The 17,010-nt window shown below is 32.3% G+C and overlaps 1 protein-coding gene across 1 annotated transcript in view; it reads right to left on the bottom strand.

Moving 5' to 3' along the window:
• The window catches only part of LOC145734306 (semaphorin-2A-like), a 261,310-nt gene that overhangs the window by 140,913 nt on the left and 103,387 nt on the right, over positions 1 to 17,010 (bottom strand).

Raw genomic sequence — 17,010 nt, 5'->3', positions numbered from 1 at the left:
TGGAATCCCCATTGAATTTCCTATCTAATGACATAATAAAACACTTCAAAATCGAGTTCAGTCAAGGAGAAAAACGGCGTCAAAGTTTGAATTGCAAAAAACACAGTTTGAAAAAACAGTCAGGGACAAAATAGCATGTAAAACCCATTTGAAGTGACCGAATCATATTTTTAAGCACATTTCTGGAATCCTCATTGAATTTCCTATCTAATGACATAATAAAACACTTCAAAATCGAGTTCAGTCAAGGAGAAAAACGGTGTAAAATTTTGAATTGCAAAAAACACAGTTTGAAAAAACAGTCAGGGACAAAATAGCATGGGTTTTACATTTGAAGTGACCGAATCATATTTTTAAGCACATTTCTGGAATCCTCATTGAATTTCCTATCTAATGACATAATAAAACACTTCAAAATCGAGTTCAGTCAAGGAGAAAAACGGTGTCAAAGTTTTAATTGCAAAAAAACACAGTTTGAAAAAACAGTCAGGGACAAAATAGCATGTAAAACCCATTTGAAGTGACCGAATCATATTTTAAAGCACATTTTTGAAATCTTCATTGAATTTCCTATCTAATGACATAATAAAACACTTCAAAATCGAGTTCAGTCAAGGAGAAAAACGGTGTAAAATTTTGAAATGCAAAAAACACAGTTTGAAAAAACAGTCAGGGACAAAATAGCATGTAAAACCCATTTGAAGTGACCGAATCATATTTTTAAGCACATTTCTGGAATCCTCATTGAATTTCCTATCTAATGACATAATAAAACACTTCAAAATCGAGTTCAGTCAAGGAGAAAAACGGTGTAAAATTTTGAATTGCAAAAAACACAGTTTGAAAAAACAGTCAGGGACAAAATAGCATGGGTTTTACATTTGAAGTGACCGAATCATATTTTTAAGCACATTTCTGGAATCCTCATTGAATTTCCTATCTAATGACATAATAAAACACTTCAAAATCGAGTTCAGTCAAGGAGAAAAACGGTGTCAAAGTTTTAATTGCAAAAAAACACAGTTTGAAAAAACAGTCAGGGACAAAATAGCATGTAAAACCCATTTGAAGTGACCGAATCATATTTTTAAGCACATTTTTGAAATCTTCATTGAATTTCCTATCTAATGACATAATAAAACACTTCAAAATCGAGTTCAGTCAAGGAGAAAAACGGTGTCAAATTTTTAATTGCAAAAAAACACAGTTTGAAAAAACAGTCAGGGACAAAATAGCATGTAAAACCCATTTGAAGTGACCGAATCATATTTTTAAGCACATTTTTGAAATCTTCATTGAATTTCCTATCTAATGACATAATAAAACACTTCAAAATCGAGTTCAGTCAAGGAGAAAAACGGTGTAAAATTTTGAATTGCAAAAAACACAGTTTGAAAAAACAGTCAGGGACAAAATAGCATGGGTTTTACATTTGAAGTGACCGAATCATATTTTTAAGCACATTTCTGGAATCCTCATTGAATTTCCTATCTAATGACATAATAAAACACTTCAAAATCGAGTTCAGTCAAGGAGAAAAACGGTGTCAAAGTTTTAATTGCAAAAAAACACAGTTTGAAAAAACAGTCAGGGACAAAATAGCATGTAAAACCCATTTGAAGTGACCGAATCATATTTTTAAGCACATTTTTGAAATCTTCATTGAATTTCCTATCTAATGACATAATAAAACACTTCAAAATCGAGTTCAGTCAAGGAGAAAAACGGTGTCAAAGTTTTAATTGCAAAAAACATAGTTTGAAAAAACAGTCAGGGACAAAAGAGCATGTAAAACCCATTTGAAGTGACCGAATCATATTTTTAAGCACATTTCTGGAATCCTCATTGAATTTCCTATCTAATGACATAATAAAACACTTCAAAATCGAGTTCAGTCAAGGAGAAAAACGGTGTCAAAGTTTTAATTGCAAAAAACATAGTTTGAAAAAACAGTCAGGGACAAAAGAGCATGTAAAACCCATTTGGAGTGACCGAATCATATTTTTAAGCACATTTTTGAAATCTTCATTGAATTTCCTATCTAATGACATAATAAAACACTTCAAAATCGAGTTCAGTCAACGAGAAAAACGGTGTCAAAGTTTGAATTGCAAAAAACATAGTTTGAAAAAACAGTCAGGGACATAAGAGCATGTAAAACCCATTTGAAGTGACCGAATCATACTTTTAAGCACATTTTTGAAATCTTTATTGAATTTCTTATCTAATGACATAATAAAACACTTCAAAATCGAGTTCAGTCAACGAGAAAAACGGTGTCAAAGTTTGAATTGCAAAAAACATAGTTTGAAAAAACAGTCAGGGACAAAAGAGCATGTAAAACCCATTTGAAGTCACCGAATCATATTTTTAAGCACATTTTTGAAATCTTTATTGAATTTCCTATCTAATGACATAATAAAACACTTCAAAATCGAGTTCAGTCAACGAGAAAAACGGTGTCAAAGTTTGAATTGCAAAAAACACAGTTTGAAAAAAGAGTCAGTGACAAAATATCATGTAAAACCTATTTGAAGTCACCGAATCGTGTTTCTAAGCACATTAATAAAAAAATAAAAAAAGTTTATTCTCAAATAAAACGAAATGGGTTGGATTTAGGTATAGGCAAGTAAATTGAAACGTATAGTAATTTTTAATGCTCAAAATGTTTCTATTTAAAAAACTTGAAATTTTTCATTTTTTTTAGTGGCAAGTTTATGATTTTTTTTTTACGACCCTGTATACAAATGGGTCATTACGCACCCTCAGTTTCATAAAACGATCCTTTATTTACAATAACCCAAAGTTTCATTGCAAAATGAAATACGGTTTTGACAGAATACAAAAATATGTTGAGCGTTGCAATTGTCACTTTTTTGGAAAAACATCAAATATTTCGAAAACGGCTAGAGATAGGCATAGAGCATTTAGACAGTTTTTGTGACGAATTCAAATATGTAATAATATATAGGGTGTTCTATTTAAAATAAGATAGTTGTGATCGACTTCCGGTATAAACGGAAGTGCAACCATCTTGAAAATATTTTAGTTAGATTGGGCATGCTCACATCAGTATCCTGTCAAATTTTCAAAACTCTCCTATTTATAAATTTTCCAATATCAATCGATGTCTTTCGTCGTGGGACACCCTGTATAACCTAACCTAATATTCAAGAGATTGTACTGGCTAAATGTTCAGAATTTTCAAAAAGATAGGTAGGTAGTTAGTAGATTTATGATGGGAACCATTTCATTTTAATGAATTTTCTAACTGGACTCTGAAAAAAGTAAAAATTTAGTAGCAACAGTAAAAAGAAAATTTTCCACAATTTATTTCAAATTATGATAATTACTAAAAAAGTTCAATTTTACTTCACTGTATATACACTTCTTTGGTGTACCCCATGTTTGCCATTAGTAACTATGTAATTAACTTTGGATACACACCCTGTATACTAAATGTCCAAAGTTAGACATTGTAGGAAATTAACCTTAAGCATTCGAGACAAGACATGTAAAGTCACCCCCATACCGGTAAGCATGCGTCGATTTTGGAAATTTGTTGAAGCGTGAGCACCCCTTTAATGATTAATGATTGCTGATGAAATTTTATTTTAGAAGATTCTGCCAGTCACGTCCTTTATTAAAATACACTAAAATGCGCGAAAGTAATTGCCACCAGGATAATCGGAGGTATAATTAACATTTGATTTATGAGGAGGATTGATTATGACAAAATTTGGGCGATTGTTGGCCCCATGTCGCCTGCTCCCATTAAACTGTTTAGAATGGGGTTGCGGTTTTGTTCTCTCAATATTTTACTTTGTTTGATGTATTTTGTCAATTCTGAAGACTTTCATAAATTCGTGTCTGAAGTGGATCAATCCGGGAGAGAATGCGAGCTTAACCCGGAATTTGCCCTCCCGAAACTAATAAAGGTTTATTAGATACACCAACTGGCACATCTTTACATATTAATTTTAATTAGGCGAAAGGCGGGCGTTTCTACAAGACATTTTCTTCATTACTCGGTTTAGACAGACTGCGGAAGGAAAAGCTCGTCTGGTGTCAGGAGAGTTTCAAAGTTTCCTAAACTAAACGACATAGCGTGTTGCCGTCGACACGACGAGTGTGTTTTGCAAACATGGAGAGCTTCGGGCTATTTTCCTCCCTTTCTCCTGTTTTGTGCTGGTTTTTTGCTCCCTCCTGCTGCCTCATCAACCGTCAAACCAAAAAAAAAATACTCTATTCTCTGTACAAATTACTTTTTAGTTGCAGTGCTATAACATGTGATGACGGGCTAAATTAGTTACATTTAACTAAACCAATAAATAAAACGTTCAGAGACAATTAATTTGCTTTTTAAATATAGAACACCCTACTACCATCAAGATGGTTATTTCCAGACTAAGGCCCCAAACGAGTTATTTTTATCTATAGGAGATATACCGTAAATTTTTGGGGTACGAATTAAGAATCTGTTGTGTACACTAAGCCTGTAGGCTGTACATTTATTATAACCTCCCTTTACGAGCGTATAGACAATCGACCAAGCCCTTTGCTATGCGGAACAAATTACTTTGTAACGTAAAAGGTGCTTTTAGGAAATTATCGAAATTAACCTTAATATAACGTTCATGAGCTTAACAGCTTAGCCCAGCATTTATAATTTATACGAAGTGTCAGGCTCTTAAGCTTTTAACGATTTTAATTTCGTTTTAACGACCGATATTTTCCAACCTACAGAAGACACTTTTGTTGAACCAAAAATATTACTTTTTACGTGGAGGTAGATACAAAATACCGATTTTATTGCTTTATCAGAAGTAAGAAGTCATTACTATTTTTTTCTGTAAAAATAGTTAGTTATTTTTATGTGATTTGAAAAATTCAAATGTACAAATTTTGCCCCAATTTTTAAAAGTGTAAGTTAATGCATACAAAAGGCAATACCGATGGATAGATCGCCGAGGTATTATTATGAGGTACTTTCCTATTACTACGAAGCATTTTTAGGTATTTATAAGGCATTTGAGAGTATTTTGTGGTATTTTCATTGGAATTTAGAGCGAAATAAAGCCTATTTTCTTCTAAATTTTGCAATATTTTAAGGAATCCATTGCAGTAGACAATATAGTGTATTAATATAATACAATTGACTGAAAATTGAACAGAACAGCACAGGCACATGTAATTACTTTGGTAAAATTTTTGCTATATGATATTGAGTTGAAACAGTATTAATTACAAATTATTATAATAATTTACCTATTTTTCAACGTTTTAACTACATTTTTAAGGTCACGTGACTGTTTGTGACAATTATTTTTTTTTTATTTTGTATTTTCAACGTCACGTAACGTGTATTGTAGAATTTCAGCTTTTACAACTGTCTAAATTTAATTTACCAAATAATCAACGTTTAAATTCCATTTTAAAGTCACATGACTGTTTTTGACAGGTGTCAACCGGCTTTTATATTTTTGCAAGCTCTAAAATTACATAATCAAAGTCACGTGATATGTCTCTTGCAATTCCAGCTTTTTAATTATAATTTACCAAATTTTTAAATTTTAAGCCACATTCTAAGGGTCACGTGACTAATTTTGACAGATGTCAACTGACCTTTACAGTGTGGCAAGAATATGCAGAAATGCATTTTGCAATTTAAGTTTTTAGAAAAGTCTACATTTAATTTACCGTTTTCCAAAGTTTAAACTGTGTTTTGAAGATCACGTGACCTTTACAATGTTGCAAGCTCAAAAATTGCACGATCAACGTCACGTAACATGTATTTTACAATTTCAGCTTTTACAACTGTCTAAATTTAATTTACCAAATAATCAACGTTTGAATTAAATTTTAAAGTCACGTGACTGTTTTTGACAGGTGTCAATTGGCCTTTACAGTGTTGCAAGCTCAAAATTCCATTATCAACGTCACGTAACGTGTATGTTACAATTTCAGCTTTTACAACTGTCTAAATTAAATTTACTAAATTCTAAAAACGTTAAAACTGCATTTTATATACGAAAATATTAGCGGTAGTCATCTGGCGATCCTCTTTCTACCTGAACCCAACCAAAGGCACATAAACCGGACCCAAATTATAACATTACCAGATGAAAGAGAATATATACTCGCACCTAAGGCCTGGGTCTTTGTTAATGGTATCCCGTTGATTTACTTTAATGTTTTAATTACGTTAGTTCGTTACCGAGTTTAATATTAAAATCGTCCATCAGGGCTTAATAAAAGCACATTCAAATATGTGTTCGATGGTTTTAAGGCTATTAAACGTCAGCATCCTTAGACAGTAATTTTTACAACAAATTTTCTGGTAAAAGTCCGTAAACTTGCTAACCCTTCAGGGTGTAATATTCTCCAGGTCAAAATACCTGAATTGTTTCGAATTTCTGTGGAAATTTCAAAACTTTTGAGTTTAGTTTAGCTTTCGTTCTAACCGCATCCTCCTAACCTGGTTCAACAAAGTGTTTCAATTTTGGTTTAAACTTTGATTTCAGTGCCCTGACCGTAAGCAATTTGTTGTAGTTGTTTCTTAAATTTTAATCAAGTAAAGATAATAAGTATATGTATAAACAAACTTATCTCGAAAGCATACAAAAGCCACTCCTGCATGCAAATATATTGGGTGATTATTTTGTTTGTAAAAGAAAGTCATACAGGGAATAAGAATGTTTTATCTAGTGGATTATGAAAGTAATGACGGTTTTTTCTGTTTTATTTTATATTTTTATGATTTTTACTGTTTTAACCGTGTAATTTTCTTTACAGTTTACACTGTTGCCAGCTGCAAATTAAAATTGCCACAATCACACGAGACGTGCTTCCTCAGCTGTTTAAATGTAATTTACAGACTTTTCTAAGTAAAAACATTTTCCGGGTCACATGACCGACTAAACTTTACAGTGTTGCCAGCTGAAAATTTAATTTGTCATGATCACGTGACATGCTTTTACAATTTCAGCTTTTCCAACTGTTTGAACATAATTTACATACTTTGCAAGGTTTAAGTTGACATTTTCCGTCATTAAGTGACGTAATTTGAATGTCAATAATTTGAAAACGCCTAAACCAAATGTCAATTTATTTTCATCATCAACTCATCAGAAAATATACAGGGTGTTTCATTAAAATTCTTCAATCTCATTGATTCATCATCATATTTAGTTTGATCAAAAATAAAGTCGTCACAAGATGTCTAAATTTGCAGACCAACTCTGTACAGATGTGTATTAACTTTTTTTTTATTTCCTGTTGTGTAATGTGTTTTGGTAGTAAACTGACTTGATATCTTGAAGCCGAGTAATCCTGTTTGTTTGCCAATTAATTTAGGTTGTAAAAGACTTAACTCTTCCTCACAATAATGAAATTAACTAAGTTGTATTACCGCGGTCATTTACCCAGATAATTGCGTGAATAATCGGTGCTTTAGGAAGCCTTATCTTAGTGTAGCAAAAAGACACCGACTGTTTATATTGGATTATGCTTGTAGGTTGTTAAAAAAATCCTGCTAGTATAATACAACAGAAATTTTTAGTATAAAGCCAATAAACACCTGGGTAACATTACCCAATTTAATCCAATCGAGGAACCAGACAAGGAATTTCATTTTAAACTATCGACCTTCATCTTTTCTGCAGCCTCAGGAGTTCAGATCAGTTGATTCAGCCCATAAAACTTCGCCCTTTGAACACACACTTTTCTTTCGTTTTATTCTTATTTCAGTCATAAAAGCGGTAGAGAAGCCGATTTCCTATAGCGCACAGTACATACCGATGGCAAGGATCGAATTCAGCTTACCTATAAAATTCTGTTGCGTATATATCGTTTTCTTTAAAATTTCAACATTTTTTCTGAAAGATATCACCGGAATGGGGATTGAGATCGTTGATGTGAATAATACACCAGTTTCTTTTGTATCGTGGAGTTTTTACCAGTCTGAAGTTAAGACCATTCACTAACTCTTTAAATATCTTTTCAATATTACTAACTTCAACTAGAAATAGAGTTCTCTTAAATTGCGTTGAGACGAAAATATTGCAAAATAGTGCTTCTAAACTTCATAAAGTAATTTTTTCCTGCCTTGTTGCTAAAATAATTAAAAAAACCTGTTCACTGTACAAATGATACAGAAACTATTTTAAAAATATGCTCTCTGCTAAGTGCCAGAGAAGTTTGTTCTATTTACCAAAGAAACAAAAAAACTGTCCCTTCTATGTACATTACTATCAATATTACTGAAACAACAAACAGTTTAATGACATTACAATTTAAATATCATTTGTTTTGTCAACTTTTTTAATTTTCCAGGCTAAACAAATCCTGAACTGTTGTAGTGTTTACCCATCTTGAGGAAAATCTGAAGAGAAAAACAAGTTTTGACCAAAGTTTCACTTGTGTCTGGTAACTCCTTTATTTAAAAACTTTAGAAGTTTCGTTCAAGCGTTTTATCAGGAATTTGTGGAAAGGGGAGTGATAAATCTACACTACACACACATCATTATAATTGATAAGAACTAACTATAAGTGAACAGACCTCTGTGATGCCTGACGTGATGAGTTGGACTACCAGAACAACAAGGCTGTTCCATGTACATGGTCCAGCTGTTTTCAAAATCGCCTCTAACACACAAAAACAAACAATACTGCACTAACAAAACCAGAAACAGTAATTTCGCCATGTTGAGTTTGTTCGCTCTAAACATGCCGGTTAAGATAAACATGATCCACGTGGTCTGGCTCTAACAATGTTTGCACTGAGATTACTGAAACTGATGTTCTATTGCGTTCGGATTAATCCTTTGACAGTTCAGGCGAATTGTATGGTGAACAAAGAACGGTTTTCGGTCGAGTTCAGACGTTCCGGCCAGGTAAAAGTTGAAACTAAAAGAACGACAAAAGTACGAAATGAGCGTTAAAAGTTCACATCAAACTGATCGAGTATGTCCTGGCACGGAATCGAAACAGTTCAGTCACCATATTTTCAAATTTGAGTCACAAAGCATTGTTTATTATCGTGTCGGTAACGAAAAAACGAGAACGGAACGGAACGGTTCTCGTCGAATCTCGCGCCAAACTGAAAATTGAGCCAAGAGGAACTCGAATTCCGTATAGTCTGTTTCAGTTAAATGGCCGTTCGTTCGGTGCTTTTCGAGGGCTTTCGGTCTTTGTCGCTCTTGGAAAGACAGAAATCGGAGATTAGACTTGCCTTTCCACTATCACGGTGTTTCGTTTATTCACTCGTTTCCACTGATCGACGTAGCTTTGAAGATTCGTCCGTTTGCTATATTTTTCTTCAACTTTTATTAGCCCTTTGAAGATTTTGAAGTTGAAATTGAAAAATCAATCCTCGATTGAGCCACATTTAAAAAAGCCAACAGGAATTTAGTTTGAAACATATATACCTAAAATCAAACTAAATTAGCATGACGTCACAGACACAAAAATTTGAATTGTTACATTCATAGAAATACGTGACGTCATCTTAAATTTGCTTGATTTAGTTTATAGGAATAGCAGCATTGTTGCTAGTTTGTAAATGGTCAAAAAAAGCAGGAAGCTGAAAGCTGCTTTTTTGACCAATTACAAACTTCCCACTGTGATTTTTTTAGGTTTCCTAATCCTAATTTTAAAACGCTTTTTCAAAACTTTCATTTTTGATAGAATATCAAAATAGGACGTTCTTAGCGTACGCGACTGTTGATATCTCCGCACTAAAATTTTTTTGGGTCATTTTTAAAACCTTGCCATTTCGAAACGAATCAACAGATTTTAATGCGGTTTGGACTGTTATTGGGCTTGGTTTATTGGCTTTTAACCGAAGTAAAAAACTTTTGCTTTAATGCACTCTAAGTGCCTTATACAGGGTGTAAGAGAAGTGCGTGCAAAAAAGTGAAATTTTCAAGTAGTCCTTAATTGACCAATATTTTATTTAAAAAAAAAAATTTAAAAAGCAGCAATCTGAAAGCTGCTTTTATGACCAATCACAAACTACCCACTGTGATTTTTTAGGTTTCCTAACCCTAGATTTAAAACGCTTTTTCAAAACTTTAATTTTTGATAGAATATCAAAATAGGACGTTCTTAGCATACGCGACTGTTGATATCTCCGCACTACCATTTTTTTGGGTAATTTTTAAAACCTTGCCATTTCGAAACGAATCAACAGATTTTAATGCGGTTTGGACTGTCATTGGGCTTGGTTTATTGGCTTTTCACCGAGGTAAAAAACTTTTGCTTTAATGCACTCCAACTGCCTTATACAGGGTGTGAAAGAAGTGCGTGCAAAAAAGTAAAATTTTCAAGTAGTCCTCAATTGACCAATGTTTTATTAAAAAAAAAATAAAAAAAACAGCAAGCTGAAAGTTGCTTTTTTGACCAATTACAAACTACCCACTGTGATTTTTTAGGTTTCCTAACCCTAATTTTAAAACGATTTTTTAAAACTTTCATTTTTGATAGAATATCAAAATAGGACGTTCTTAGCGTACGCGACTGTTGATATCTCCGCACTACAATTTTTTTGGGTCATTTTAAAACCTTGCCATTTCGAAACGAATCAACAGATTTTAATGCGGTTTGGACTGTTATTGGGCTTGGTTTATTGGCTTTTTACCGAGGTAAAAAACTTTTGCTTTAATGCACTCTAACTGCCTTATACAGGGTGTGAGAGAAGTGCGTGCAAAAAAGTGAAATTTTCAAGTAGTCCTTAATTGACCAATATTTTATTTAAAAAAAAAATTTTAAAAAGCAGCAATCTGAAAGCTGCTTTTTTGACCAATTACAAACTACCCACTGTGATTTTTTACGTGTCCTAACCCTAATTTTAAAACACTTTTTCAAAACTTTCATTTTTGATAAAATATCAAAATGGGACGTTCTTAGCGTACGCGACTGTTGATATCTCCGCACTACAATTTTTTTGGGTAATTTTTAAAACCTTGCCATTTCGTAACAAATCAACAGATTTTAATGCGGTTTGGACTGTCATTGGGCTTGGTTTATTGGCTTTTTACCGAGGTAAAAAACTTTTGCTTTAATGCACTCCAACTGCCTTATACAGGGTGTGAGAGAAGTGCGTGCAAAAAAGTGAAATTTTCAAGTAGTCCTCAATTGACCAATATTTTATTTAAAAAAAAAATTAAAAAAAGCAGCAAGCTGAAAGCTGCTTTTTTGACCAATTACAAACTACCCACTGTAATTTTTTATGTTTCCTAACCTTAATTTTAAAACGCTTTTTCAAAACTTTCATTTTTGATAGAATATCAAAATAGGACGTTCTTAGCGTACGCGACTGTTGATATCTCCGCACTACAATTTTTTTGGGTCATTTTTAAAAAATTGCCATTTCAAAACGAATCAACAGATTTTAATGCGGTTTGGACTGTCATTGGGCTTGGTTCATTGGCTTTTTACCGAGGTAAAAAACTTTTGCTTTAATGCACTCTAACTGCCTTATACAGGGTGCGAAAGAAGTGCGTGCAAAAAAGTGAAATTTTCAAATAGTCCTCAATTGACCAATATTTTTTTTTGGTTTAGTTTTAACATAAGGAAGTATTATTTAGGTCAATATCTCGGGACGTTTTTGGGCGTTTCCCAATTAACGTCTTATGTCACAAGAAATATTGATTTATTCGAAAAAGACAACATTACAGTGCTCAAGCTCGAATTAAGTTATGGCAGCAGCTTTATATGTATCATTTTAGTTGGGTGTATATCCAATATTATCTGTTACATAATTTTTCTATTTTGCACCCGCTTTTTTTCCACCCTGTATAGTAAAGTGGCGGTGCATTTAAGTCAAAGTTTTTCCATCAACCAAGAGCCAATAAATTAAGCTCAATGATAGTCCAAACCACATTAAAACTGTTGATTCGTTTCGAAATGGCGAGGTTTTAAAAATGACGAATGCAAAATGCAGAAATTGCAGCACTGTTCGTAAGTTGTTATTGGTCAAAAAAAGCAGCAAAAAGCCACTTTTCTTGACCAATAAGACGCCACCCACTGTATTGTGATGTCATAGCTGTCAAAGCTGATTTCATAAAACTATAAAAGATTACTTTGCAACACTTTAAAAAACAACTATTAATATTTGTTAAGTATTACAAAATGAAACAAATTTAATTATAATACTAGAAACTCAGAATTTTATGAATAGTAAGCTCTGTGTATCATACCTTTAAAAATTATGCATTATATACTAAAAATCAAAGTAAAATGAGATGACGTAACTTAAGTAGAAGCTTTGCAAACATTTACATACAGTGAATTTGTAATGTAAGCATCCATTAGACATCTACTCCACGTGTACCTTACCAACCCACGCAGTTCCTAATAAATCTTGAATAATATTAAACTGGAAGCCGTATTTACTATTTACTAAATGGATGGCGTAATTGTCGTCCTCTGGAATGTGTACATCCGTGTTTACGTAACTGACATAATGAAATCCCATATAACGCTCTAATTAAACAAGGCCCAATGGCCAGTTTATTATGTGCGTTAATGTGAACTACATATTAACTTTAAAAATTACGTAACAAAAATTTGACTATACAATTTCTTCGCTTCATAGAATTGTTATTGCAGTTTAATAGAATTTTATTAAATTCCTTGATTTAGGAACAAATGGAAAAATTAATAAACTTCCGAACTGGCCGTGGATCATACATATTTATGAACGAATTTGAATTACAAATTATTGGTTTATATCACCGAAATAAAAGGAGTTTTCTCTGTATTCCGGCTTGGTTTCGGATTAATTAGTTTGATGAGCGTGTTCGCTTTCGAGGAAAGTGGAACTCCCTTTTCGAGCTCGACATTTTCATTAAGTCAATCTACTAAGTTGCACTGTCCTGCTGATTTTTGAGAAAAATTACTGATCCGTCTGCAGCAAAACGTCATTACACAAAATGTCAAAAACTGAAAAATATTAACGAGTATTCGAGCAGAAATTCAATGCAGAAGTGGTCTCTGCTTCGTTAATCGCGTCACTGCATCGGTCCGAAGAGCAATCGTGCGAATAAGGATCAGAATCAGTTTTCCCGATTTAAGGAAGTGAACATGAGACATCTCAACGTAATGCCAAAGACCAGAATGTTAGGGAGAGTCCCTTATGGATCTGACAGCGATTTATTAGTTTGCATCGGAAATGGCAGCGACAGTTAATATTAGATATTAATGTTAAAGGGGCACTTATGTTCTATTAATATCCACTTGTTACCAGACCAATGTGTTAGGAATATGATAAAAATACATAAAAAGATATACTTAATATAGAAATCACAGCTTTTTCTTGACCAATGACGAAGGAAAGACATTAATACAGAAAAACATTACTTCAATCAAAAGTACATTATACCATTAGTAGACAAACAACAATTAAAAAAAGAATAATACAAAAAATAAAATAAGAATAACTGTATTAATTATTATTTTTTAAGTGAGTTAAATGAAGGAATAAATACTTTGGACTTGCCTGTTTCTATACAAAATTATAAAATTTAAATACTTACATCTTGGAGCTCTTAAAATATGATAAAATAAAGATCCTATTCGAAGGCCAACGAAGAAAGTTTTAATGAATCCTTTTAAATCATCGTTGAAGTTTGGAATAATATATTTAATGAGATTTTCAAAATATTTTTAACCAAGGTTCCTCGCCTAATTTACGTCTTTGGAGATTTAGGTGTGTAATTTTCAAGGGTGTTATTCTCTGAGGAAAACTTTCCCGGAATGACCTAATTTTCGAAACCGTTAACCTTGTATCTTTCTTATTTTGTGATATTAAACGTTCTATTAATCGTAATTGTTTAGGGACTGAAAAGAAAAGCCGATTAGTGGGTAAATCTTTCGAGATTAGAAAAGCAATAAATTGAAGAAGTATTTCTGTAGTGGCGTAAAAGATGAAACAAAATTATTTATAATTTATCTGCTTTAAAAACTCTTAATGCATACAGCCAAGTTTCAACGTATTTCCGCACTTTATTCGAGAAATTTATGAGAAAAATCACGTGTAACTTGATTTTAAAAGTATTCGTTTTATGTAAATGCCTGCTATCTGAAGCAGAGGTCTTTTATACGAAATTTATGGACGAACTTATAATTTAATTTAATCTACATTAGAGGAGCTTTTATCTTTTTAAACCTTTCTGTTCTTTGGAAATATAATGACTTTCTTTACTCTAAAAACGTAATGAAAAATCTAGGGCGAAGGAAACGACGAAAGAAGGAAATTTTATACTCGTCGCTGTATCAGGAACATTTAGCAAGATGTCTTGAGAGAGCACTAAATTTTCTGATTGTGCTGATAATTAGGAAAATGTCGCCTCGATTTAATTAAACTCCGGAGGCTTTTACAGCAGATAAATAAACGTTTATTTAAATTTTAATTACAGAGTGATCACAGTTGACCTATCGATGACGAAAGCAATTTAAACTTCTTGGAAAATAACCGAATTAAGCATTTTCTTCTAGAACAACGGGTTAAATCGGTTTAACACCGATTAGAGCAAAATATATCATAAAAGCTATGGGCGAGCAGCTTTATTTTACCGGAGAGCAAGTAGATTTACATAAAATCTCATAAACCCTCGACGAAAGGGTTATTAGGCTGAGACCGTCCGAAATATTTCAGTTATTTAGGATTAGGGTGAACCCCGGATTCAAACTTATTTATTGTTTATTGAATAATTTGGTGCAATTTGATTCTGTAGGTAAAATCCGACTGTGGAAGTAATATGATTTATTATTAATTTCATTTTCTTTATTATTTCTTGTTTAAATTATGTCAAATAATATATTTTTGAGATGAAAAAAATTATTATTTCAATCAACAATTTGTAATTTAGATTATTTACAAACTGACAGAAATAACTGTCATAAATATCAGTCTTGTTTCGAAAACTGTGTTTGGCAATTATGACATTACTGACAGATATCACGTGATTTTTGGAGGATAATTTAGCTAGACAGTCACGTGACCACTGTCATAAATCTCAGAAACACGTTTTGTATCGAATACTGGACGGACACGTTTCTTCACCCTCATGTTTGCAACTTTTGAGCACAGTTTGACATTCAGGGACAAAATTGCTTGTCAAACTCGTTTGGAGTAAGAAAATTTTAAGTTTTAAGCATATTTTTGGAATCCTCATTAAATTCCCTATCCAATAACCGGAAAAAAACTAAAAGATTTTGTACAGTCAATCATCAGGTGTAAGCATAAGGTTGGTTGACAACCTAATTCCTAGCTTTAGCTAAATGGTAGTAGCAATAATCTTTTTTAATACCTTAAAATGTCCTAAAACTTAATGACGTAATTTTATCATTATCTAGGCTAGAGAACTTTAATGATAATATTAATATCAGCAATTTTGTGCCTTAGTTGGGCAAAAATAGAATATTGTTCAGTAATGAGTAGGTATGTAATGATAGCTATTACTCACGAAGATTAATAGGAAGAGAATCACAGTTTTTTTGTATCAATGTCAATAATTTACCATTCGATAGCCCATCAAAAAAATAAGTTAACATACACTATGTCATTTTCCTGAAAAATGCTTCCCAAGGAAAATCGGTTTCTTGTCATAACTGTCCGACTGCTGGAGCAATAATGGTTTTCATTTTTCTGCCTTATTCTCTACGTCACTGGATATTTTGCAAAAATTTCAGTTTTTTTTAACTTACAATTTGAAAAATAAAGTATCTCTTATAAAATTCTGATTTGAAACCTCGTTTACGAGATAATTGAGTTATTACATTCAAAGGCCCAAAACCAACTCAGCCCAACTTAAAAATTGTCTTGAAAATGGTGAAAATTGACTTAAGAAGCTTAAAAAATGTCTTTGTAGCCAGTTTTCATAGTTTCCAGACAAATTGAAAGACTTTAGTTTTGAAAATTGACTTAGAAACCAGTAAATTTACTTTGAAACGGTGAAAATTGACTTGAGAAGCTTAAAAACTCTCTTTCAGTCAGTCGTTATAGTTTTCAGATAAGTTAAAAACTTTAGTAGTGAAAATTGACTTGTAGCCATGAAAAACTACTTTATCGAGAATTTTTTACAACAAATTCACACATTTCAACCTTGAAAATTCTTGGACACCAAAAAGTGACTCTGAACCAATGAAAAGTAACATCAAAAGTAAGTTTTCATAATTTGAAAATACATTTCAATATTTTAGTCTTGAAAATAGTCTTCAATACAGGATATTGACATTAGATTTATGAAAATTGACTTGAAGACTAACTTTTCAAGTTTCCTACTTTGCTTTTAAATTTTTTAGAACTCTGGACTATTTTTAGGGCTTAAAAACTGCTTTCAGCTTAGAAAATCAAGTTTTAGGGTTATCTTCACCAAGTTTTTGACATGGCAGACTTAAAAAACTGTTTTTATATTTTCCACAGGCTTAAACATGCCATTTCACGCTTTGTCAGTATTAAATTGACTGCTAGACGCTTCACTGTACTTTAAGACTGAAAAATCGAATTTTAAACTATTTTTTATAGTAAAAGTTAAGTTTCAGACTCTTCATTGATGAAAGTAAACAATTTTGGCATTAAATGCTACGATATTAGTCGTCAACACTAATTTTTAGAAGTAAAATAGTTCGAAAATTCCAACTGTTACCAGCGTTTAAATGAATAAAACAAAATTTGATTGAATGATCAGTTTTACACTACTTATAGTCTAAAAAATTGAACGCCAGTAAACATTAGTCCAAAAATCCTGTTTTTTGACTATTTTCAGTGTCAAAAATTAACTCGTTAACCTCACAGATGACCAGATTTGAATCCTTTTGAACCATTTTAAAGTAAAAAATATTATTTATTGTTCCAAATTTCATCAAAAATGGTTTGACAGTTGTAGCAAAAAAAACGATTTTTTAAACTGAACTTTGGAGGTCTGTGCCTTCCTTAGGAAGCGTTTTTCAGAAAAATGACATAATGCATGTCAACTTGTTTTTTGATGGGCTATCGAATGGTGA

The sequence above is a fragment of the Ips typographus genome, linkage group LG9 (genome assembly GCF_016097725.1).
Source record: "Ips typographus isolate SLU linkage group LG9, UJ_Ityp_2.0, whole genome shotgun sequence".
NCBI lineage: Eukaryota > Metazoa > Arthropoda > Insecta > Coleoptera > Curculionidae > Ips > Ips typographus.
Note: the sequence above shows the minus strand (reverse complement) of the source record. Positions and strands in the feature narration are given on the sequence as shown.